The sequence below is a fragment of the Bos taurus genome, chromosome 1 (genome assembly GCF_002263795.3).
Source record: "Bos taurus isolate L1 Dominette 01449 registration number 42190680 breed Hereford chromosome 1, ARS-UCD2.0, whole genome shotgun sequence".
Classification (NCBI taxonomy): domain Eukaryota; kingdom Metazoa; phylum Chordata; class Mammalia; order Artiodactyla; family Bovidae; genus Bos; species Bos taurus.
The window spans coordinates 33,989,404-34,015,068 of NC_037328.1; the positions used below are offsets into that span (position 1 = coordinate 33,989,404).

The window sequence follows — 25,665 nt, forward strand, 5'->3', positions numbered from 1 at the left end:
ATAAGTATAAATATCTCCAAGGTTCACAATTAATATGTTTTGAATCAAAATCATAACATAAAATTAAAGCATATATTAGGAAATAAAAACTGTTTTGTAAATGATTTTTTAATTGCAAATATACTGTGTATTGTTTGATGGTGACTAGTAAATCATATTAATGGTTTTCTTTATGCTTTACAAATAAATGCTTTTAATAATAAATCAGAATCATGAAAACTTTCCTTAAGTTAATTTTGGAAATTATCATAAAAGCATGTTTTATAATCACTATTAGTAGTTTTACAAAGAATGATAGTAGGTCATCAAGATGCAGCAGAGACAGGTATACAGTACTAATGACACCTGCACTAATTTCTCATGCATAATAATTTAAAACGCCCACAAACATTTTTTTCCTCCTCTCATTAGTCTCATATTTTGAGTAAATATAGGCAAAATTGCAAAAAGACATGCCAATTCCCAAGATTAGAGAGAATTTCTATTTTCTGTAAACTCCAAAAGTCAGGACAGATTGTTCATGAAGTAGCTTTAACATATTGTTAAATGAAGATGAACTTTTATGAAATTGGTAAATATCACAATAAATGAAGTTAGTCATGTTTCTTTATTTCAAGATTTCTCAGAGTTTATTTACAGGGTACAATGTGAACCTCAAAGAGAAAAAAAGCATTACAGAATGTAAGATTTTTCTTGTATATTTCACCAAGAAAACATTTTCTAAAACTAATATGTTCTACATAATGTTACAGTATTTGAATGAGTATTGTGTAAAATCTATACAAAGCTGTAATAAATCTAGTGGATCTTAGAAGTTACAGAGTACATTTATTTGAAATGTTACTCATGAATATACGTATGAAATAACTGTAAGAAACATGGATTAATTCTATAACTTTCCAAAAAGAGGAATTTGGGGGATAAGTTCTAATTCTTTGTAAAGTGATTTAATTTCAGGGGAAAAATAACCCCGTTTGTTTTTCCAAAGATACTTATGTTGTTATGATACAGGCCAAAATAATATATTGAATCAATTTACAAAACTGTCTTATTTTCGAATTGCTTTAGTGTCTACCATTTCTCAGTTCTTAGCAACAATTTGCTCTTGAAGGTAAACAACGGCTTGTGCTGAGTAGACTTTCCACATATAAACATGTTGAAAACAGGAGAGCTGAGAGAGTAATTTATGGTATCTCATGAATTGTGCAAATCTCAGTTTTGGGGAAAGTTCAGCCTGATCAAGTTAGACTGATAAATTGGAATTAAATGTGGTAACCCCCTGTAGACAAACCCTGCCAGGCTCACTGCCAGAGAGAATATAACAACCCTGAGTGTGTCAAGAAGATAAGTTAGATCCTTAGAGCAGGATCCAGGAGTCACTTACAGTTCCTGCTGACCGGGATGTTTAGATACCACAGTCATGGAAGTGAAGTCTGATTCACCCTCAACTTCAAGTGCTGGTCTCACCTCACAATTTTGGGGAAACTGAGGGATGTTGCATAGCATGTCACATGTTGAAAGCGATGTGACATAAAAATATAGACAATTAGAAGGGAAGTGACAGAAGAAATAATATACTTTGTAGAAAAATATGTCATTCATTTTTTTTAAGTAATTCAAGTAGGGGAAAATTCATATGTTTTCTCAGTGTTTGCAAGGTAGCCAACAGTATGATTTCCTAAAGAGACAAGCTACCTTTAGGTAGTTGGCAGTTGACATATTTCTAATAAATATTTCTCTGAGCACTTTGTAAGAAGTCATTTTTGGCTTTGCTTTTTGAACTACAGTTCATGAAAAGCACCCCATAGATTAGTGCTATTCACGTTGCTAGATAAATGCTGTGAAGTTCAACACTGGTTTACCTAGGATTATTGACACAAGTAATGAGAGGCTCGATGAAACAGTGAAACCACATTACACTGTGTTTTAAAAGGGCTCCAATTGGGTTCATTACAAAATAAAGTTTTGTTTTTTTTCTCTCCTTTGCACACAGGGTATAATGCCTCATTAGTCACTGGTTGTATAAATATAAAAAGCTACTCTCTTCTATTAATGGTTTGGCTGTTTCAAAACCCGACTCAATGATGAAATTTGAGTGGCATTTCGATCTATAATGAATGCTATATGCATTTCAGAATGGAGTGATAAATGATTATTTGTGAGAACTTTACCCTTTTATCTTTTACACCAAGTTTGATTTTGCATTAGCTGTGATAATTTAATTTAGCTCTAGCACAGAAGGGCCTTTCATGAGCTGAGACCATCTTTGACTCTACCACAGTTACCTAAGTTCTATTGATTCTTAACTTGATGAAGGTCGGAGCACTTTGCTGTGAAATCATCTGCTATCTAGATGCCATCCTAATAGATTTTATTCTTTGGGTGTCAGTGCAAGAGCATTATTTAAATGTTTTCACATCTAATTGTTAACAGCACTGACATTTTGTGTCAACAACACTGGAGGGTCCCCACCCCCCTCATTCCTTATAATGACCCCTTTGGAAATTAAAGCATTAGAACTACAGACAGTAATTTGAAACTACCAGTCTGAATCTCATTCTCAGTGAAAGGCCTAACACAATTCAGTATACAAGTACCTGTAAGATAAAACATTGCACTTTTGAAACATTTGTACTGTAGAGATCCCATTAGAAAAAAAAAATAGCATTTTTCATTAACAAGCTCAGCAGTGGAAACATTAATCTGTTAAATTGCTAGCCATTGTTATCCTATTAATTCCTGTGACCACAATAGTTTTGTGTTTTCTGCTGCTATGTAAAAATATTGAAGTTAGTCTCATATTGTTATTGTTATCATGCTATTTATTTCTTTTGAATGGTTAATTACGTCCATATTAATGGTCCCATATTAATGGTCCCATATTAATGGTATGTTGTTCTATTGCTGTTCTTGTTATTTGAAGAACTCAGATCAACAGAAACATTTCTTCAGTAACCAAATAAACATTTAGCATTTATCCACTGAGTGCAAATTCACTATAGGAACAAAAGTGAATAGCACTCAAGGAGTTTAAACATGGAAAATAAGCATTCAGTAAGTATAGTACAAAAATCATAGAACTCTAGGAGAATGAATATACAATAGTGTAAATGTCAGGGTTTGTGACAACATGGCTCAAGTGTCTGGAATTAAAAAAAAAAGAGTAACATTAGTACTCCTGGATTATTCATAAACAAATGGCATACAACACAAATAGAAGTGTCTACCAGTGCCAGTTACATAGATATAATAAATCAGAGTTTTACTATTATAATATTGCTAGTGGAACCAGAAATCAAATTGCCAACATCCACTGGATCCCAAAAAGCAAGAGAATTACAGAAAAACATCTACTTCCACTTTGCGGATTACGCCAAAGCCTTTGAGTGTGTAGATCACAACAAACTGTGTGTGGAAAATTTTTCGAGATGGGAATACCAGACCACCTTACCTGCCTCCTGAGAAATCTGTATGCAGGTCAAGAAGCAACAGTTAGAACCGGACATGGAACAGCACACTGGTTCCAAATCGGGATAGGAATACGTCAAGGCTATATATTGTCACCCTGTTTATTTAACTTATATGCAGAGTACATCATGAGAAATACCAGACTGATTGAAGCCCAGACTGGAATCAAGATCTCCAGGAGAAATATCAATAACCTCATATACTCAGATGACATCGCCCTTATGGCAGAAAGTGAAAGGAACTGAAGAGCCTCTTGATGAAAGTGGAAGAGGAGAATGAAAGAGGAGTGTGGCTTAAAACTCAACATTCAGAAAACTAAAATCATGCTATCTGGTCCCACCACTTCATGGCAAATAGATGGGGAAACCATGGAAACAATGACCAACTTTATTTTTGGGGGGCTCCAAAATCCCTGCAGATGGTTACTGCAGCCATGAAATTAAAAGACACTTGCTCCTTGGAAGAAAAGCTATGATCAACCTAGATAGCTTATTAAAATCAGAGACATTACTTTGCTGATAAATGTCCATCTAGTCAAAGCTATAGTTTTTCCAGTAGTCATGTATGGATATGAGAGTTGGACTATAAAGAAAGTTGAGCGCTGAAGAATTGATGCTTTTGAAGTGTGGTGTTGGAGAAGACTCTTGGGAGTCCCTTGGACTGCAAGGAGATCCAACCAGTCCATCCTAAAGGAAATCAGTCCTGAATATTCATTGGAAGGACTGATGCTGAAGCTGAAACTCTAATCCTTTGGCCACCTGATGCGAAGAACTGACTTATTGGAAAAGACCCTGATGCTGGGAAAGATTGAAGGCAGGAGGAGAAGGGGATGACAGGGGATGAGATGATTGGACTGCATCACTGACTTGATGGACATGGGTTTGAGTTAGCTCCAGCAGTTGCTGATGGACAGGGGAGCCTGGCATGCTGCAGTCCATGGGGTTGCAAAGAGTTGGACACAACTGAGCAACTGAACTGACTGACTGAGTAGTCTTATGATACCAAGGGCAATCTCAATCCAATCCTCTGGTATAAAATTTACCCAAGAGTTGTGTTCAGTTTGCTGTCCATAATCTTCCCTGAGTGGTACCCAGAGCATAAATTAAATTAAATTAAAGAATGAGGAAATTCTATATTCTTATTAACTAAGCAATAGAGAAGATGATAAAAACATCAACACTACAGCAAATTAGTAATATAGAGAGAGCAGAGTGGAAGTTATAATTACTCTTGTTCCTCTGATGCAACATCAAATTCAGAGAGTATAGATAAAATATTCTCTCCCCAAAGAGAGACTACCCAGACCTGCATCTTTTTGTATAGATACAGAGATCATAGAAGATACCTATTCATCACATAAAGAACGGCTGCCAAGAATTGCAATTGATTCGATACCAGTCTTATTTTGTGCTTGGAAGCAGTTTAAATTCATATATTTATTTGTCATCCACTAATTTAAAAATATTCTTTTGGAAGTGTCAGAAATATGCAGTACCTGGAACAGTTTGAAAGAATATCTCTGAAGAGTGTAAAACACAAATTACCTTTCCAAGTCCTAAACTTCTTCCTCCTTAACTATTCCAATGCCTTTGACCTCCCTGCACATTCATGCTAGAGAAATGCATAACCAGCATCTTAGAATACAAATGGAAGATGGACAGAGATGTTGGAACTCTTTTACTATCATCTCTAGTCTCAAAACCCTTCCCAGAATTTGGGAAGAAATACAGTAATATAAGTAGAAAAAAAAAAAAAAAAAAACGACATGAGTAACTTATTTCTTCTTTGGCCAGTAGCTGCACTAACTATGGCAGGTCCACACTGTAGAGGGGAGTAACAGGGATTCCAGTCTGAGTTTCAGTGGAGAACCCACTCCACCTGGGACCCAACTCAATGCTGTCTCATACAGTCATGGCAGAGTTGAGATGCACTATTCCAGAAAGTTTTTCATGATATTCCCCATCTGTTTTTGAATTTACTTTTCACATTACCATAATCACTCTTATATGAAATTTAAAACTATTTTCCCACTGTTTTTGTTCCATCACTTCATTGTTTATCGACTTATGTAAATAAACTTTTATAACAATTCATTACTTCTTCATTATCTTAACTCTTGCTATTCTTATTTTGAGTAAAATTGCCCACCTTGCACCTTTCCACATTTTTAGTTTTCTCTATATGTACATATTTTGCTTTTTCTAGCAAATTTCATCTTTATGACAAGTAAAACTCCATAACTAGTATTATTATCATAGCAGAAAGTGAAATAGTGTAAAAAGCTTGTTTATATAATCTCAACCAGTTTACTGACAGTTGCTGGCTTTGTATCCCTAAAATATCACTCGACAGGTACAGTTTGTTTTACATATTTGTTCATGTATCTATTGAAATAAATACTGGTGAAAAATGTGATATTGATTTTTTTGTTTGTTTCCAGGATAATTTACCTCAGAATAACACATATATAGAATAAGATCTATCACATTTTATCATTAGCTAGTAAGAACAATTATAACAAAGTGTTTCAAGTTTTTAATTTTTATAGTAAGAGACAATATTACTGCTAGAAATGTCTGTGTGTTTTGGTTTAGTGAAAAGCATCAAGCTATTAAATATGCCTTTACAACTTAGAAAAATCAATACAACTGCTATTTTCATTTCACTCTGCTTTTATTGTTAATAATAAATGTCAGAAATGCAGAGAGACAGAAAGTTGTACACGAAGATTTTGCAGACTTTTGCATCAAGACAAACCTTGAAGCTATGTTGTTTATTTAGATATCTGTTTCTTTCAGAGACTATAGGTAAATGCAAGTTCACTTCCCATTTTAGGTGCTAATTCTTCCTTTCAGTTAATTTGCTTATCATGGGAGAGAGACAAATTGAGTCATGGAGCGTAGCCTTTCTTTCATTTTAACAAACATTTCCAAGCCATCTGTTATCTCCTTCAAATATTTAAAAAATGTGCAAAGTATATATTCAATTGCTTAAGTGTTATTAGTACCTGATTCTAAAGTTAGCAAAAAAAATAATACATATATAGATGCATGCAGTACTAATTATGAAACAGATTAGGACTACTATAAAGTAATATCTTAAATTTGTTTTTAAATTTGTCTTACTCTAGAACTGAGCAAGTATACATACTTTCCTAGTCTTATGCTTCACATATTCCTGCTATGATTATCAGTGTTTTGAGAGCTAATAAGAACTCTCATCAATTAAAATTAAAATGCACCTCAGTTCTTCATAGTAAATATGTAGCTAGACTAAAAAGTCGGCAGTCACACCTACGTTTACTGTTATAATTATCCAGCAACAAAACATTGAGAAACATTGAGAATCTGCACGATTTTTTTTTTTTTTAACTTAACTGTGCTGTTAGGAAAGGTGATACAGATCAGAATGAAAGTAAGAGAGTGAATCTTTGAGCTCAGATGAGTGGGTGGGGAGCAGGAAAGCGAAGACTGGATTATGGACAGATGTACAGCCTAGCAAACATTCAAAAGGGATTCAGCTAAAATCTGTTTCCTCATATAGAAACAGACCTGCCAGTTGGTAAATTAATTCTGTGTGCTCATAATGAGCATTTTCCTTTGGAGAAGTTTTCTTTAGAAGTATAGATGGAAAAATGTACAGTGTAGGAAGCAAAGGGTAGAAAAGACATCCATATGGAACAACAAACAGTGCACTAATGGAAGAGCCCTATGGTTACTGCTCTCATCTTCAGTTGAGAGTTTCCAGACAGTAAACTAGTCGGATGACTCTTAAAACAGTACTTTCTTTAATCGCTGAGATAAAGCATAGCATCTTTGGACATGAATGAGCAGGGAAAGCTGTGATGCCTGTGGGAAAGGCGTACCTCTGACTGGATGAATATGCTGTTGAACTCTACAGAGAGAAGTGGAATGGATCAAATAGTGGAGACAAGGGCACTGCTTTCATTATAAAGCTTTTTGAAAGGTGGATTTGTGCAAGCATACTCAACATGGAGCTGAGGCTAAATTCCATCTCTTTAAGATGAACATAAAGTGAATAAAGTTTTACTTTTCAAGACAAAAATTCATTCAGAGATACCACTCTGCAGTATCAATAAATGTGTCTATGGTACCTAGATGGGTCACTGACTAAACTGTCCATGAGGAAAACCCTCATTCCTGTCTGAAGGGATGAAAGACTTCACCACCCAACAAATGCAACATTTAAAATATTTTCTCTTGCACTCTTTATATATGATTTTTTTTCTGTTGGTTGCAGTAAAGTAAGCCGAACAGAGTATTATACCTGTGGCATTTAGGCTTTCTAGATTTTTTTATGTGCAAAAAAGCCTAGATTATAGCTTTATAAAATGTATGGAACTCTTCTCCTTGAGTATATATGCATTCATTCATTAGCAAATTCAAGCAGTATTCAATGGCCCAGGGAGGACATTTTTGGCATTCCTTTTTAGAAGCAATGGTATTTTAAACTAGCGGAAGGTATTACATAAAACCTGCTTTATAGCCTCTTACAAAAATGTAGTTTTTACAAATATTGTAACAACAGATCATGTACTTATTCCAGAATCTAAGAATTATCCTGTAATTTTCTCTGTCTCTCTTTCCAATTCAACAGCATATCCTGCTGACACTATTTCCTGACCATCTTCCGAGTATGTCTCCTCCTTTCCACCATCCTCTCTCGCCTAGACTATTGTAACATTGCTAATGGGTTCCTTGCTTCCCCTGCTCCAATCTAGTTCCCACATGGATGCAATATATAAATATTTTATATTCATAGTCTTCAGTCTTACTCTATTTAAATTTTGCCAAAAGCATTTCATCACACTTAGTATAAAACCCAAACCTTATTATGCTTATCAGTCCCTGATTTACTTGTTATTGTTCAGTTGCTAAGTCGTATCTGATTATTTGTGACCCTATGGACTGCAGCACACCATGCTACCCTGTCCTTCACTGTCTCCTGGAGCTTGCTCAAATTCATGTCCACTGAGTTGATGATGCTATGTAACCATCTCATCCTCTGCTGTCACCTTCTCCTTTCGCCTTCAATCCTTCCTAGCATCAGGATCTTTTCCAATGAGTCGGCTCTTTTCATCAGGTGGCCAAAGTATTGGGGTTTCAGCTTCAGCATCAGTTCTTTCAATGAATATCCAGGGTTGATTTCCTTTAGAATTGACTGGTTTGATCTCCTTGCAGTCCAAGGGACTCTCAAGAATCTTCCCCAGCACCACAATTCAAAAGCATCAGTTCTTCAGTGCTCAGCCTTCTTTATGGTCCAACTCTCACATCCATACATGACTGCTGGAAAAACCATATCTTTGACTAGATGGACCTTTGCTGGCAAAGTGATGTCTCTGCCTTTTAATAACTGTGAAGGTTTTTCATAGCCTTCCTTCCAAGAAGCAAAAGTCTTTCAATTTCATTGCTGCAGTCACCGTCTGAAGTGATTTTGAAGCCCAAGAAAATAAACTCTGTCACTGCTTCCACTTTTTCCCCTTCTATTTGCCATGAAATGATGGGACCAGTTGCCATGATCTTGGATTTTTGAATGTTGAGTTTCAGGCCATTTTCTTTTATTCTCTTCTTTCACCCATATCAAGAATCTCCTTATTTCCTCTTTATTTTCTTCCATAAGAGTGGTATCATCTGAATATCTGAGGTTGTTGATATTTTTTCTGGAAATCTTGATTTCAGCTTGTGATTACATACATCAAAAGGATTCTTTATTATTAATATACTTGCACAAAAAGTATCTAGTAAATAGCTCTTTTTAGTTTTGTTAAATTATAGGATAACGCTATAATAATAATATTTTTGAAACATTCCCCAAATCTCCTTTAATTTTCATTTAAATAAGCTTCTATATCGCAACATTAAATATTATATTTGGATGCATTTTATTCAGTTCAGTTCAGTCACTCAATCGTGTCCAACTCTTTGTGACCCCATGAATTGCAGCATGCCAGGCCTCTCTGTCCATCACCAACTCCCAGAGTTTACCCAAACTCATGTCGTTGAATCGGTGATACCATCCAACCATCTCATCCTCTGTCGTCCCCTTCTTCTCCTGCCCTCAATATTTCCAAGTGTCAGGGTCTTTTCAAATTAGTCAGGTCTTCACGTCAGGTGGCCAAAGTATTGGAGTTTCAGCTTCAGCATCAGTCCTTCCAATGAACACCCAGGACCGTTCTCCTTTAGGATGGACTGGTTGGATCTCCTTGCAGTCCAAGGGACAATCAAGAGTCTTCTCCAACACCACAGTTCAAAAGCATCAATTCTTTGGCACTCAGCTTTCTTTATAGTCCAATTCTCACATCCATACATGACTACTGGAAAAACCATAGCCTTGACTAGATGGACTTTTTTTGACAAAGTAATGTCTCTGCTTTTTAATATGCTGTCTAGGTTGGTCATAACTTTCCTGCCAAGGAGTAAGCGTCTTTTAATTTCATGGCTGCAATCGCCATCTGCAGTGATTTTGAAGCCCCCCAAAATAAAGTCAGCCACTGTTTCCACTGTTTCCCCATCTATTTCCCATGAAGTGATGGGACCAGATGCCATGATCTTCATTTTCTGAATGTTGAGCTTTAAGCCAACTTTCACTCTTTTCTTTCACTTTCATCAAGAGGCTTTTTAGTTCCTCTTCACTTTCTGGCATAAGGGTGGTGTCATCTGCATATCTGAGGTTATTGATATTTCTCCTGACCATCTTGATTCCAGCTTGTCCTTCGTCCAGCCCAGCGTTTCTCATGATGTATTCTGCATATAAGTTAAATAAGCAGGGTGACAATATACAGCCTTGATGTAAGCCTTTTCCTATTTGGAACTGGTCTGTTGTTCCATGATCACTTCTAACTATTGCTTCCTGACCTGCATATAGGTTTCTCAAGAGGCAGGTCAGGTGGTCTGGTATTCCCATCTCTTTCAGAATTTCCCACAGTTTATTGTGATCCACACAGTCAAAGGCTTTGGCAAAGTCAGTAAAGGCAGAAAGAGATGTTTTTCTGGAACTCTCTTGCTTTTTTGATCCAGCAGATGTTGGCAAAATTTGATCTCTGGTTCCTCTGCCTTTTCTAAAATCAGCTTGAACATCTGGAAGTTCACAGTTCACATATTGCTGAAGCCTGGCTTGGAGAATTTTGAGCATTACTTTACTAACGTGTGCTGCTGCTGCTGCTGCTAAATCGCTTCAGTCGTGTCCAACTCTGTGCAACCCCATAGACGGCAGCCCACCAGGTTCTGCCGTCCCTGGGATCAGCTTGTGAGATGAGTGTAATTTGCGTAGTTTGAGCATTCTTTGGCATTGTCTTTCTTTGGGATTGGAATGAAAACTGACCTTTTCCAGTCCTGTGGCCACTGCTGAGTTTTCCAACTCATTCATTTTATTACCCGTAAGCATTGATCAGACAACAAACAGGTATGTGAAAATTAGAATTTGTCAAAATTAATGCTGCGAAATAAACTCCAATTTAATGACAGCATTTTTCAACTTATAAAAGTTAGTAACATAGTAGAGTAGCACAACTTAGGTACACCTTAAGGATATTTGGTTCAAGATCCAGAACCCATAGTTATTCTTTCATGGAATCTGTGTATTAAATAGGAAGAGGAATCAAGATAAAATTAGAAATATTTCTACATGGTGAGAAATATATAGTAACATGTGTGTGTGTGTGTGTGTGTGTGTGTGTGTTAGTTGCTCAGTTTTGTCTGACTCTTTGTAACCTCATGGACTGTAGTCTGCCAGTCTCCTCTGTCCATGGGATTCTACAGGCAAGAATACTGCTGTGGGTTGTCATTCCCTTCTCCAAGGGATCTTCCTGATCCAGGGATCAAACCTGGGTCTCTGCATTGCAGGCAGATTCTTTGCCATCTGAGCCAACAGAGGTACAGCTCTCTCTCTCTCTCTGTGTATATATATATATATACACACACACACATACATATATATACTATATAATATATATAACTTAGTATGAGTTACAGAAATACTTTGCATAATAGCAAATGAACATTTCTCAACTGGACCAAGCAGAGAAAGTTTGAGAAATTTTAGTCATAAGCATGACATATTTAAATACGAGAGTCTTGATGTCAAGAGTGATTTTTGTTTCCTGGAAGTTCACTTATTTTAGCATTTCTTAGTATTCCATTCATGTTATCATTAATTTTTCAAAGCGCACATAAGATTATCTTGAAGTTGAGAGAGATATGATTTACAATATGAAGCTAACTTATATGCAGAGTACATCATGAGAAATGCTGGGCTGGAGGACGCACAAGCTGGAATCAAGATTTCTGGGAGAAATATCAATAACCTCAGATATGCAGATGACACCTTATGGCAGAAAGTGAAGAAGAACTAAAGAACCTTTGATGAAAGTGAAAGAGGAGAGGGGAAAAAGTTGGCTTAAAGCTCAACATTCAGAAAACTAAGATCATGGCATCTGGTCCCATCACTTCATGGCAAACAGATGGGGAAACAGTGGCTGACTTTATTTTGGGGGGCTTCAAAATCACTGCAGATGGTGATTGCAGCCATGAAATTAGAAGACGCTTACTCCTTGAAAGGAAAGTTATGACCAACCTAGACAGCATATTAAAAAGCAGAGACATTACTTTGTCAACAAAAGTCCGTCTAGTCAAGGCTATGGTTTTTCCAATGGTCATGTATGGATGTGAGAGTTGGACTGTAAAGAAAGCTGAGCACAGAAGGATGGATGCTTTTGAACTGTGTTGTTGAAGAAGACTCTTGAGAGTCCCTTGGACTGCAAGGAGATCCAACCAGTCCATCCTAAAGGAGATCAGTCCTGGGTGTTCATTGGAAGGACTGATGTTGAAGCTGAAACTTCAATACTTTGGCCACCTGAGGTGAAGAGCTGACTCACTGGAGAAGAACCTAATGCTGGGAAAGATTGAGGGCAAGAGGAGAAGGGGAGGAAAGAGGATGAGATGATTGGATGGCATCACTGACTCGATGGACATGGATTTGGGTGGACTCTAGGAGTTGGTGATGGACAGGGAGGCTTGGCATATTGTGGTTCATGGGATCGCAAAGAGTTGGACATGACTCAGTGATTGAACTGAACTGAATTTCTTTGCATTTTTAAATCTGTACCATCTTTAGAGGCTGAATGAATCTTCTAAAGTCATAAACAATTTTTTCACATCTACAAATTTCCTGAGTGAATTTGTTTGCTTTTAGAAAATCAACTGTTACTCATCACTAATAAAGAAATTGGCCCAAAATGATTTATATAAAAGACCAGATCTGAACTATCTTTTTTGGATAAAGAAGCACAGGTGCAAAGGGATTAAACTGTAGGCAAAATGTCTCTATTATTTTATCACAGAAACTAAATGAAAAATCAAAACATCCTGATTTTTCAAGCGCTGCACTTTTACTACAACACACCACTCCTTGTTGTATATTTATATTTGATTTAAGTTTTTTCTTCTAATGGAAAGCATTACTAGTCTCCCAAAGGAAACTGACATCCTCACAGAACTTAAAAAGTATTTGATCAAATCATCTGATTTACTTTTTGGTAAAGTCATTTTCCTGGAGAAGGAAATGGCAACCCACTCCAGTATTCTTGCCTGTAAAATCCCATGGACAAAGAGGCCTAGTGGGCTATAGTTTATGGGGCCGCAAAGAGTTGGACACAGCTGAGTGACTGAATACAAAGTACTTTTAGGAAAGAACTCCCAGTATGGAAATAGGTGGGGCTAAATAATATAGAATCATACATTTCAAAGGAATTTTCCCTCCATTTTAAATTTCACTCTCTTTTGTCAGCTTGAAATGTAAAAGAATATTTTTAAAGAAAAAAAGTATACTTTTTTTCAATAACAGACTGATATTCTTCATCAACTTTTCTTATAATTACATAAGACTTTTGGTTGCCACCTACAGTTTAAAATTGCAGTAGTTTTCATTTTTCAGCCTTTTTTTTTTTAATTGTATAAGGATTTCATTCAGTATGTGAGGCCAGTTGAAGCTATCAGAGGAATGAAAAGGGATGCATTCAAATCTAATTTTTGAAAGGGTTCTTTTTTATGAAGCAAATGAGGTTACCGTATGGCTCTGGAGGAGGAGACAAGCTCTGGCTTGTTGAGACCTTGTCAACCTCATGTTTGTCATTTAAGTAAGAGCCTTGGTGCTGTTATCCATTCTTATGCTATAATCCAAATAGGCTGTTACAAGTAGCTGAACATAATGGGAACAATAAATGTCTTCTGCACAGGCGAAAAAAGCAAATACAGTAAACTTTTCCTCTTACAGTTGCTTCTAATGGCACTGTAATTATTGGTAAAATTAAGATGCCTTATTATTTTTAAAATTAGGGAATGTGAATAATTTCTATCAGAAAGATACTTCTTATATTAATATGTTGAGTTCTGGCCAACAATATTCCCCTGATGATCTTCTGTATCTCCAATAATAAACCTCGGTTTGGATTCACTCTTGATTATTCCAGGACCACCTAGGGGAGTTAGTGACAGAAAGTGGAAAGGAAGTAGACACATGGAAACCAGGCTAAATGGTAGCAGTTTTTCTCCCTATTGAATACTAGTCCTTGGAGAGGAAACAAGCAGCTTGGGCTTCTGGGACTCTTTAGACTTAATTTTGTTTCGAAAATCCAATCTGAATGGGCCAGAATGCCATTTTTAAAAAGAGAAACTGCCACAAAACAAAACAGGTTGACAAGTTAGAAATTATTGTACACTGCATTTGTAGAGAACAGAACATACCTTTAACCTGAAAAGCTCGTTATTGGAAAAAAGGTGCTGTAATACTCTGGAGTTTATTGTATACAGTGCTTGTTGGAAGTGATTTCATTTTGACAAGGTTATACAGGATCTGTTGTGCTCTAATAAGCTCCAATAACAAAATACAGTTGAATTTTTTGAATTCCTTCATTAGGATGTGAAAAAGGACCCTTTTTCTATTATTTTGAATTGAGTATGATGATTTAGAGCTCTAACACTTTAAAAACATTGAAAAACTGCATTTGGAATGTAATATTCTTCAGTATGCTGAATTTTATTTTTTTAGACTGGAAGATTCTTAGCAGAAATTCCTAAAAATTACTTCATTAATGGTAAAAAGAGGAGGAGGGATAATTTTTTGCAGAGATTCACCATGTATAAGGCTCAATTACTAATCCATGTCTTTAAAATTGATGCCATTTCCTATGTACTGACAATATTGCTATTACCACCAAAAGATGCATTATTTATAAATTATCAGTCAAATTCAAAGCCTAGAGCTAAGTACCCTAAGGAAGCACTGAAATATACCATGGATTTGATACCTATTTCCTCTGTTATCTTACCATCTTTTATACTCATAAATAAAAAACAAAAAACTAGTAATGCATTAATTGCCAAGTAAATGTGATAGCTTCCCAGATTTCAACCACTAATTTCATGAAGAGCTATGGTATGTATTCTGTTTACTGTGAACTTTATTATTAATAAGAGAATAGTTGAGTGTACTAGTGACTATGTTAATTAAAGAAAATTTTAAAATTTTACCTTAATATTACTCATGTATTTTGATAGATGTTCTCCACTAAAGGAAAGAGAGAGAGAGCTATATAGCTAGTGAGAGGCACATAACTCTGGGTGGGGTCACAATAGTGTGGTCATGACTGTAAATAACATTGTTATGGCAATACACCAGGATCCTCTGTCCGTGGGATTTTCCAGGCAAGAATACTGGAGTGGGTTGCCATGCCCTCCCCCAAGGGATCTTCCCAAACCAGGGAGTGAACCCAGGTCTCCCTCATTGCAGGCAGATTCTTTACCATTTGAGCCACCAGGGAAGCCCATAATTCTATGGTAGAGGGATATAGGTAACAAAATGCAGGAACACTAGATAAACTCAGAAAGCGTGAAAAGTGTTCAGAGAAAGGAAATCAGTTGGGGTTTAGTTGATCATGGAAGTCTTTACAGAGCAGGTAGGAATAAGGCTGAAAGTTGAGAGTAGCATTTCACTAGGCACATCAAAAAAGGGAAGGCTATTTTAAAATGAAAGTGAAGTCTCTCAGTCGTGTCCGATTGCGACCCCATAGACTGTAGCCTACCAGGCTCCTCTGTGCATGGGATTTTCCAGACAATAGTAGTGGAGTGGATTGCCATTTCCTTCTCCAGGGGATCTTCCCGACCCAGGGCTCAAACCTGGGTCTCCCGCATTGTAGACAGATGCTTTACTGTCTGAGCCACCAGGGAAGTCCTAACTTTAAGATGAGACTGGGTGATACCGATGGGTTGGGTCAAAGTAAATTTGTACCAAGGCAAAGTTATATTTTTAAAAGCAAGAATGCTGATTTCTAAAGATTGAGCTTACAGTTTATTAGAAACATAGGTACATAAATATATGTGTCATGGTAATATGTAAAATAAGCATGTGTAGAGGTGCATGTAAGTGCTTGAAAGCACATTGAGGGAAGATATTAAACATGAAAGAGAAAAGTAATGTGAAACAGGATGTGACTCTGAGAACATGCAACAAAGAGAACAGAGAGAGCTGAGTCTAAAATTTGGGGAAATGACTTGTATCAGGGCAGATGTCTTGTATTCCAGACTTCGGCTTTTCTGTTTAAGCTAACTGGCATTATAAGAAATAAAGAAAAGAAGCCAAGCATACATGCGCTGACTTGTATATAACTCTAGCCCCTGTTGTTCCAGAAAACTTTAACACTGAGGCAACTCAAGTGGGTATAGTTTGGAGTTCACATGAGAATCATAGAGGTTAAGCAGGAGACATGATGGACTGATGAAGTGTCATAGCAAAGTTTGGCCATGGTCCCTGGGAACACAGATTTTAGTTTCCTGATTCACTAGCTTTGTTGTATGAGTCGAAATTGTGTTTCTGCAAGTGAATAGGTTATTATAGAAGGAACCCACAGTATTTACACTGCATTTATTTGTACTCAATATTCACTCACATGAATAACTTTTGCAGCCAACTCAGACTTTGTCCTCATAATATACAATTGTGCAATTGACTAGATTTGGGATTTTGTCTGACATTATTGAAATATTCCTGAATTTTCCTTATATGTTATGGTAACACATTATATATGTTACAAGTAAGATGAAAATTGTAACTTATTTTAATTTACCTCTTATATGTAGGTAAAACTATAGGCAAATATTTTCATGCCTTGGACCTTTATTTTTCTCAGCTCCCCATCAATACAAATTCTCAAATTTTTGCTTTAAAGGAAATTCCTGATTTTATTATGGCTCCTATAGTTTTCTAAAACAACATTTTATTAATAAATAATAAATAATGGATCATGGACCTCTATGAATTCATTTAAATATCTTATTTAAACCACAAAATTATTTAGCAAGTTTTCTCCATGTTAGTATATAGTAAATGAGTAGTTCCCTAAGATTTAATCTGCTAGGAAAAGATTTAAACACTTAATCACAATTTTAGAGAAATTGGTGTTACACATGTATATATAATGTGATAACAATATTTAGCTACTTGAAGCTATTATTGTTTCACATTCAAATTTCTTACTAACTACAAGATGTTTTATTATTTCTGATTTTGAAGAACTTTATTGGAATTTCTCTTTTTGGTTTTAAATTATATTTATATACTAATTTATTTGATCAGATCTAAACTAAAATAAACAAAATCTAATTATTTTCACTTTGTTCATTTCTGAAGATACCTTTTTTCATCCACTACATATTTTATCAGTTATTAGTTCATCATTTATACATTAATATATAGAAAATATATTATATAATACAGTAAATTTATTTTGTAAATTATAAATGCTGAACTTCTTAGCCACTTTTTTTTTTCCAGGCAAATTCAACAATATTTAATTAGATTAACATGCTCTCCAAGGAAAATGACAATGAAAAATTTGAGCCAGTCTTTGTATTGTAGAAAACAGAGATGAAATATCATGTAGTTAATTGACTGATCTATTAGATAGCTGTCATTTCTGAATGTTAATATCCATAAATTACATACCATTGATTTTTTCTGTTTTTTATTTATAGCTATTTTTATATCCATTTAAATATTCTTTAATCATAGGATGTGAACATGTAAGGCAAAATCATCTAAATTGATGTCATATTTAGCAGATTATTTATAATATTAATATGACTACAGATTATGTGGCTTTATGAACAGAATTAATAAATTGATGTTGAACCAGGATTGTCACTTTTATTATATATGGGCACATTTGTAATTCTTCTGCATATGAATCAGAGTATTTTTATTCTACACAGTGTATTTTTTTCAACAAAGAGAGAGAAAAAATCAATGTGTTGTAGAAAAGGAGAAAGTGATCTTCATTTTTTATCCTGTGCTATATTTGGTTGAGTATGCTTTATATTAATAGCATAATGGTTTTAAAATATACAAGATTATAGATACCTCAAAAATAAGGTTAATGACAATTACTTGTATTTCCAATTTTGTATTTCCTTATGGAAATATAGCTTCATTCTCATTGAAGTGAAGTGAAGTGAAGTCGCTCAGTTGTGCCCGACTCTTTGCGACCCCATGCACTATAGCTTACAAGGCTCCTCTGTCCATGGAATTTTCCAGGCAAGAGTACTGGAGTGGGTTGCCATTACCTTTTCCAAGGGATCTTCCCGAACCCAGGTCTCCCGCATTGCAGGCAGACGCTTTACCATCTGAGCCACGAGGGAAGCCCCCTCATTCTCATTATTAATGTTTTTTATTAATGTTTAAATAAAAGGCCAAAACCTTTAAAATAATTGCTGAATGATGCCAAATGTTGGTGCTCATTTGTAGGGGTAAAAACTAGAGAGGTAGGTGTTTGGACTTAGTAAGACAACTCAGAATTTTACTAATTTCTGCTTTGACAAGAGTTATAGGCAGGCAGATAAAATAAATCATCTTGAGATGGAAATGTTAGAGAAATTTGTCTCTCCAGTATACTTATATATTTAAGAAAATTCTCTCTATACTATAGCATATGTATGTGTAATTTTCTGGAGAAGGCAATGGCACCCCACTCCAGTACTTTTGCCTAGAAAATCCCATGGACGGAGGAGCCTGGTAGGCTGCAGTCCATGGGGTCGCTAGAGTCGGACACGACTGATCGACTTCACTTTCACTTTTCACTTTCATGCATTGGAGAAGGAATGGCAACCCACTCCAGTGTTCTTGCCTGGAGAATCCCAGGGATGGGAAGCCTGGTGGGCTGCCATCTATGGGGTCATACAGAGTTGGACACGACTGAAGCGACGCAGCAACAGCATGTGTAATTTTCAAGGCAAGGAAACTATCTCAAAGTCTTCTCATCCATTAAGTGGGGATAGTAATAGATAACTCACAATTTTGCTTTGATCATTTACCGCTGATCACAGTGAGTTACTCAGTGGTCCCTCCTAGCCTTTCACCCTTTCTTGGAAAGTCTCAAATCAGGTGAAAATGGAGAGAGTTCCTAAGAAGATGGGGTGTGCATGAAACTCAGGTCAGGCTCTCACAGCTTTCAGAGTAGCAGAATATGTAGGCAAAGACTCCGTTTGTTTTGTTGTTTGTTGTTGTTGTTGCTTAGTCACTAAGTCTTGTGAGACTCTTTGTGGCTCCATGGACTATAATCCACCAGGCTCCTCTGTCTGTGGAATTTTCCAGGGGAGAATTGTGGAGTGGATTGCCATTTTCTTCTCCAGGGGATCTTCTTGACCCAGGATTCAAACCTGCATCTCCTGCATTGGCAGGTGGATTCTTTACCACTGAGTCACCAGAGAAGTTCTCATTTTGTTAGCAAGAATATTTACTGAAAGAAGTTTTAGGTTGTAGTAGTTTTAGGTTTTCTTGAAAATGTGTGCTTCAGAAAATAAAAAGTTTCTGTATGTAGTAAGGACAGAGAACTTTTTGTGATCAGTAGTAATGAAATATTTTAGTTTTATATTAACTAGTCAAAAAGTGGACTTTTCTAGATCCCCTAAAATAAATTATATGCTTATAATGCTATGAACAAATTCATTTAGTAAAATATTACTAACCTTCTAAATTGTGCAAGATACAAAAAGTAAAGCAGGCAAAATTCCTCCATTCAACACTTTATTGTCCAGTGGTGAAACTGACATGAGTAAAATCATAGCAATAGAAAGTTTAGGTACAAGAAATATCACTCTATTCTCTTGGTCTTTCTGAGAATTCTAACTAATTCCAGCTAATCTTACATGGTTGAGTTGTGGTTGATTCTGATTAATCTCCTGGCATTGAATATTAAGATTAAATGTTTGATATTTCACAATAAAGTTGAAATAATTGAATGGACAATGTGATGAGAAGAAAGAACAGAATGAAGAAGCCCTCAATTTTTAAAAAAAAAAAAATGTTTCCAAACATGTAAGCTGAAATAATGTTAAGACAGTTCAGTTCAGTTGCTCAGTCATGTCCAACTCTTTGCAACCCCATGAATCCCAGCACGCCAGGCCTCCCTGTCCATCACCAACTCCCAGAGTTCACTCAAACCCATGTCCATCGAGTCGGTGATGCCATCCAGCCATCTCATCCTAGTCGTCCTCTTCTCCTCCTGCCCCCAATCCCTCCCAGCATCAGAATCTTTTCCAAAGAGACAACTCTTTGCATGAGGTTGCCAAAGTATTGGAGTTTCAGCTTTAGAATCAGTCCTCCAATGAACACCCAGAACTGATCTCCTTTAGAATGGACTGGCTGAATCTCCTTGCAGTCCAAGGGACTCTCAAGAGTCTTCTCCAAACCACAGTGCAAAAGCATCAATTCTTCGATGCTCAGCTTTCTTCACAGTCCAACTCTCTCATCCATACATGACCACTAGAAAAACCATAGCCTTGATGAGATGGACCTTTGTTGGCAAATATCTCTGCATTTGAATATGCTAGTTAGGTTGGTCATAACTTTCCTTCCAAGGAGTAAGCATCTTTTAATTTCATGGCTGCAATCACCATCTGCAGTGATTTTGGAGCCCGAAAAATAAAGTCTGACACTGTTTCCACTGTTTCCCCATCTATTTGCCATGAAGTGAGGGACCAGATGCCATGATCTTTGTTGTCTGAATGTTGAGCTTTAAGCCAACTTTTTCACTTTCCACTTTCACTTTCAACAAGAGGCTTTTAAGTTCCTCTTCATTTTCTGCCATGAGAGTGGTATCATCTGCATATCTGAGGTTATTGATATTTCTCCCTGCAATCTTCATTCCAACTTGTGCTTCTTCCAGCCCAGCGTTTCTCATGATGTACTCTGCAGATAAGTTAAGTAAGCAGAGTGACAATATACAGCCTTGATGTACTCCTTTTCCTATTTGGAACCAGTCTGTTGCTCCATGTCCAGTTCTAACTGTTGCTTCCTGACCTGCATACAGATTTCTCAAGAGGCAGGTCAGGTGGTCTAGTATTCCCATCTCTTTCAGAATTTTCCACAGTTTATTGTGATCCACACAGTCAATAGCTTTGGCATAGTCAATAAAGAAGAAATATACATTTTCTGGAACTTTCTTGCTTTTTCGACGATCCAGAGGCTGTTGGCAATCTGATCTCTGGTTCCTCTGCCTTTTCTAAAACCAGCTTGAACATCTGGAAGTTCACGGTTCACGTATTGCTGAAGCCTGACTTGGAGAATTTTGAGCATTACTTTACTAGCATGTGAGATGAGTGCAATTGTGCGGTAGTTTGAGCACTCTTTGGCATTGCCTTTCTTTGGGATTGGAATGAAAACTGCCCTTTTCCAGTCCTGTGGCCACTGCTGAGTTTTCCAAATTTGCTGACATATTGAGTGCAGTGCTTTCACAGCATCATGTTTCAGGATTTGAAATAGCTCAACTGGAATTCCATCACCTCCACTAGCTTTGTTCGTAGTGATTCATTCTAAGGCCCACTTGACTTCACATTCCAGAATGTCTGGCTCTAGGTGAGTGATCACACCATCGTGATTATCTGGGTCATGAAGATCTTTTTTGTACAGTTCTTCTGTGTATTCTCGCCAACTCTTCATAGTATCTTCTGCTTCTGTTAGGTCCATACCATTTCTGTCCTTTATTGAGCCCATCTTTGCATGAAATGTTTCCTTGGTATCTCTAATTTTCTTGAAGAGATCTCTAGTCTTTCTTATTTTATTGTTTTCCTCTATTTTTTTGCATTGATCGCTGAGGAAGGCTTTCTTATCTCTCCTTGCTATTCTGTGGCACTCTGCATTCAGATGCTTATATCTTTCCTTTTCTCCTTTGCTTTTCACTTCTCTTCTTTTCACAGATATTTGTAAGGCCTCATCAGACAGCCATTTTGCTTTTTTGCATTTCTTTTTTTGGTGGGGATGGTCTTGATCCCTGTCTCCTGTACAACGTCACGAACCTCTGTCCATAGTTCATCAGGCACTCTGTCGATCAGATCTAGTCCCTTAAATCTATTTCTCACTTCCACTGTATAATCATAAGGGATTTAATTTAGGTCATACCTGAATGGTCTAGTGGTTTTCCCCACTTTCTTCAATTTAAGTCTGAATTTGGCAATAAGGAGTTCATGATCTGAGCCACAGTCAGCTCCTGATCTTGTTTTTGCTGACTGTATAGAGCTTCTCCATCTTTGGCTGCAAAGAATATAATCAATCTGATTTCAATGATGACCATCTGGTGATGTCCTTGTGTAGTCTTCTATTGTGTTGTTGGAAGAGGGTGTTTGCTATGACTAGTGCATTCTCTTGGCAAAACTCTATTAGCCTTTGCCCTGCTTCATTCCGTATTGCAAGGCCAAATTTGCCTGTTACTCCAGGTGTTTCTTGACTTCCTACTTTTGCATTCCAGTCCCCTATAGTGAAAAGGACATCTTTTTTGGGTGTTAGTTCTAAAAGGTCTTGTAGGTCTTCATAGAACCGTTCAACTTCAGCTTCTTCAGTGTTACTGGTTGGGGCATAGGCTTGGATTACCGTGATATTGGGTGGTTCGCCTTGGAAATGAACAGAGATCATTTTGTAGTTTTTGAGATTGCATCTAAGTACTGAATTTCAGACTCTTTTGTTGACCATGATGGCTACTCCATTTCTCCTAAGGGATTCCTGCTCACAGTAGTAGATATAATGGTCATCTGAGTTAAATTCACCCATTCCAGTCCATTTTAGTTCACTGATTCCTAGAATGTTGACATTCACTCTTGCATCTCCTATTTGACCACTTCCAACTTGCCTTGATTCATGGACCTAACATTCCAGGTTCCTATACAATACTGTTCTTTACATCATCGGACCTTGCTTCTATCACCAGTCACATCCACAACTGGGTATTGTTTTTGCTTTGGCTCCATCCCTTCATTCTTTCTGGAGTTATTTCTCCACTGATCTCCAGTACATATTGGGCACTTACTGACCTGGGGAATTCCTCTTTCAGTATCCTATTATTTTGCCTTTTCATACTGTTCAATAATGAAATAATGTTACTAGTGATTAACAATATGTAAGAGTGACTGGGAGAGATTTGTTATTTGACAAGTCATTTTCTTGACCAAGCTGTCATATGAGCCAAGGTGCTGCCCATCAATTGCTTTCATCCAGTTTCTTTTTAGGTGCATATGAAGTCAGATATGCAGATGACATCACCCTTATGACAGAGAGTGAAGAGGAACTAAAAAGTTTCTTAATGAAAATGAAAGTGGAGAGTGAAAATGTTGGCTTAAAGCTAAACATTCAGAAAACTAAGATCATGGCATTTGGTCCCATCACTTCATGGGAAACAGATGGGGAAACAGTGGAAACAGTTCCAGACTTTATCTTTTTGGGGCTCCAAAATCACTGCAGATGGTGATTGCAGCCATGAAATTAAAAGACGCTTACTCCTTGGAAGGAAAGTTATGACCAATCTAGATAACAAATTCAAAAGCAGAGATATTACTTTGCCAACAAAGATCCGTCTAGTCAAGGCTATGGTTTTTCCAGTGGTCATGTATAGATGTGAGAGTTGGACTGTGAAGAAAGCTGAGTGCCGAAGAATTGATGCTTTTGAACTGTGGTGTTGAAGAAGACTCTTGAGGGTCCCTTGGACTGTAAGAAGATTCAACCAGTCCATTCTAAAGGAGATCAGTTCTGGGTGTTCATTGGAAGGACTGATGCTAAAGCTGAAACTGCAATACTTTGGCCACCTCATGCGAAAAGTTGTCTCTTTGGAAAAGATTCTGATGCTGGGAGGGATTGGGGGCAGGAGGAGAAGGGGACGACAGAGGATGAGATGGCTGGATGGCATTACCGACTTGATGGACATGAGTTTGAGTGAACTCTGGGAGTTGGTGATGGACAGGGAGGCCTGGCGTGCTGCAGTTCATGGGGTCACAAACAGACAAGACTGAGCGACTGAACTGAACTGAACTGAAGTCAAGGGGAGAAGATGAGAGAAAATGTTGATCAGATAAGCAAGAGTCAGATTGTGAGTCTATAATGGCTAGCGGTGGACATTGTAAAAGACTCTACAGCAGGTCTCTTAAAGCAGATTAGCAGTTATTAAAACTACCCACTGTTTTTATATTTTTTGAATATTAACATGGGGGTGGAAGCCCCTATATATCATGCATCTCCCCATGGAAAATAGAATATTGCTTGGTTTATAAAAGAATGCTCATGAAAATAGACAGATTGTCTCCAAAACAAATCAGAGTTAGTTATTGCCCATCTTTGTTACTACACAGTAAGGTAAAGAAATCTAAACAATGTGAGATTTTTCTTGCTAAACAAATAAATAAATAAAAACACCAAATCCTATTATTTCCATTTGAGAATCAAATGATATTGATGATTTTGAAAAACTGCTTTTCAGAGCCAATGCAATTTTCTTCACTTCAGTGTATGATAGCAAATAATCTAATATTTTATAATCTGTGATAGTTTGGTAATATCAAGTTTTTTCCACTGAGTTTTAAGTGACTAATATTATTGTATATTCTTATATTTGATAGCCCTGGAAGATATTTCCCTTTACACTAATTAAATACATATATTTGGAGATCCTAATGAGCAAATGATTTTGCTAAAGTGTATTATTTTCTAATTTTAATATTTGTAAAAGTTCAAATTACATTCTTTTTTTTTAATTTAGAAAATGTCTTTCATTTATTTCCAGCATGCCTACCCTATTTAGGAAGGCTTATAATGAAAATAAGAAGGTACAACAGAAATTATTAAACAAGAGACGACCGTGCATGTATACATAGTATTTATTCATTCATAATGTTGTTAAAGTCAATTCTACTTTACGATCATAGTAATTGCACTCCAGGCAATACCCATTTTCTCTAGTGACTAATATAGCACCACTGGATTTTCAGAAGGTTATTTTCTTAATTTGACTGGCCAGGAAGTATTTTCCCTGTTGAAAAACAGGTGTAAACATCAATACCAAAGATAAAAGAGTTATCTCATGCTGTTTTCTGATGTCTCCAGCTTAGACAATTCAGCAGGTTAAAGTCTGAGGATTGAGTAGGGCTATTTATCAGAAGTAAGGAACTAGAAAAATTTTGGTGTGACTCACAGACTGAGGGAATTACAGGAAGCCTTTTAATAGCAAAATAATCTGTCAAATGCTCTGAATATATAGGGGCTGTGTAACAAACATGTGAAATCAAACCCCACACAGTAATTACAGGTAATTTGTGAACTGTTCCTCATTTCCTCACTGTGTAAATTATATGCCTATACACCTGAGACAAGAGTTGACTCTCAGGATCTTACTGAAATTCTCGTTGCTTGACACTGGCTATATTGTTTTGGTGTTTATGCTGCTTTTCTAAATTTCAGCTGCTTTTGAGTGAAAGGAAGGAAAATCTTGTAAACTCTGAGCTATTTTTTTCAGTTTATTGTGTCCTCTGTACTTGAATCTACTGTCAACTTTTGCCAGCTTTGACTATTTATGGAGTAGGGGTTGAATATTATGGTTCAAATCTATGTTCAATAACTTCTCCTAGGTATGCCAAATAATATGAATCATAAACATTTCAGATATTGAGTTCCATGCTAGTTGACCCAATACTTGTTAAAGACTCCTATGTACTGAAAAATTGTTAGAAGGCGTTACCAGCTAATCAGGGTAAGAATTGCAAGATTCTAAGCTGTACATTAACACCATTTGTGAGAAAAGGAAAAGCAAAATAATAGTAATAACAGTTGGCTTCTTTTTTGTTTGTGTCTAAAGATTGCTTTCACCCTATTTCC

General features: G+C 36.6%; 1 protein-coding gene across 5 annotated transcripts in view; it reads left to right on the plus strand.

Moving 5' to 3' along the window:
• The window catches only part of CADM2 (cell adhesion molecule 2), a 1,275,593-nt gene that overhangs the window by 1,162,245 nt on the left and 87,683 nt on the right, over positions 1-25,665 (plus strand). The gene's annotated exons all lie outside the window — the stretch shown is intronic.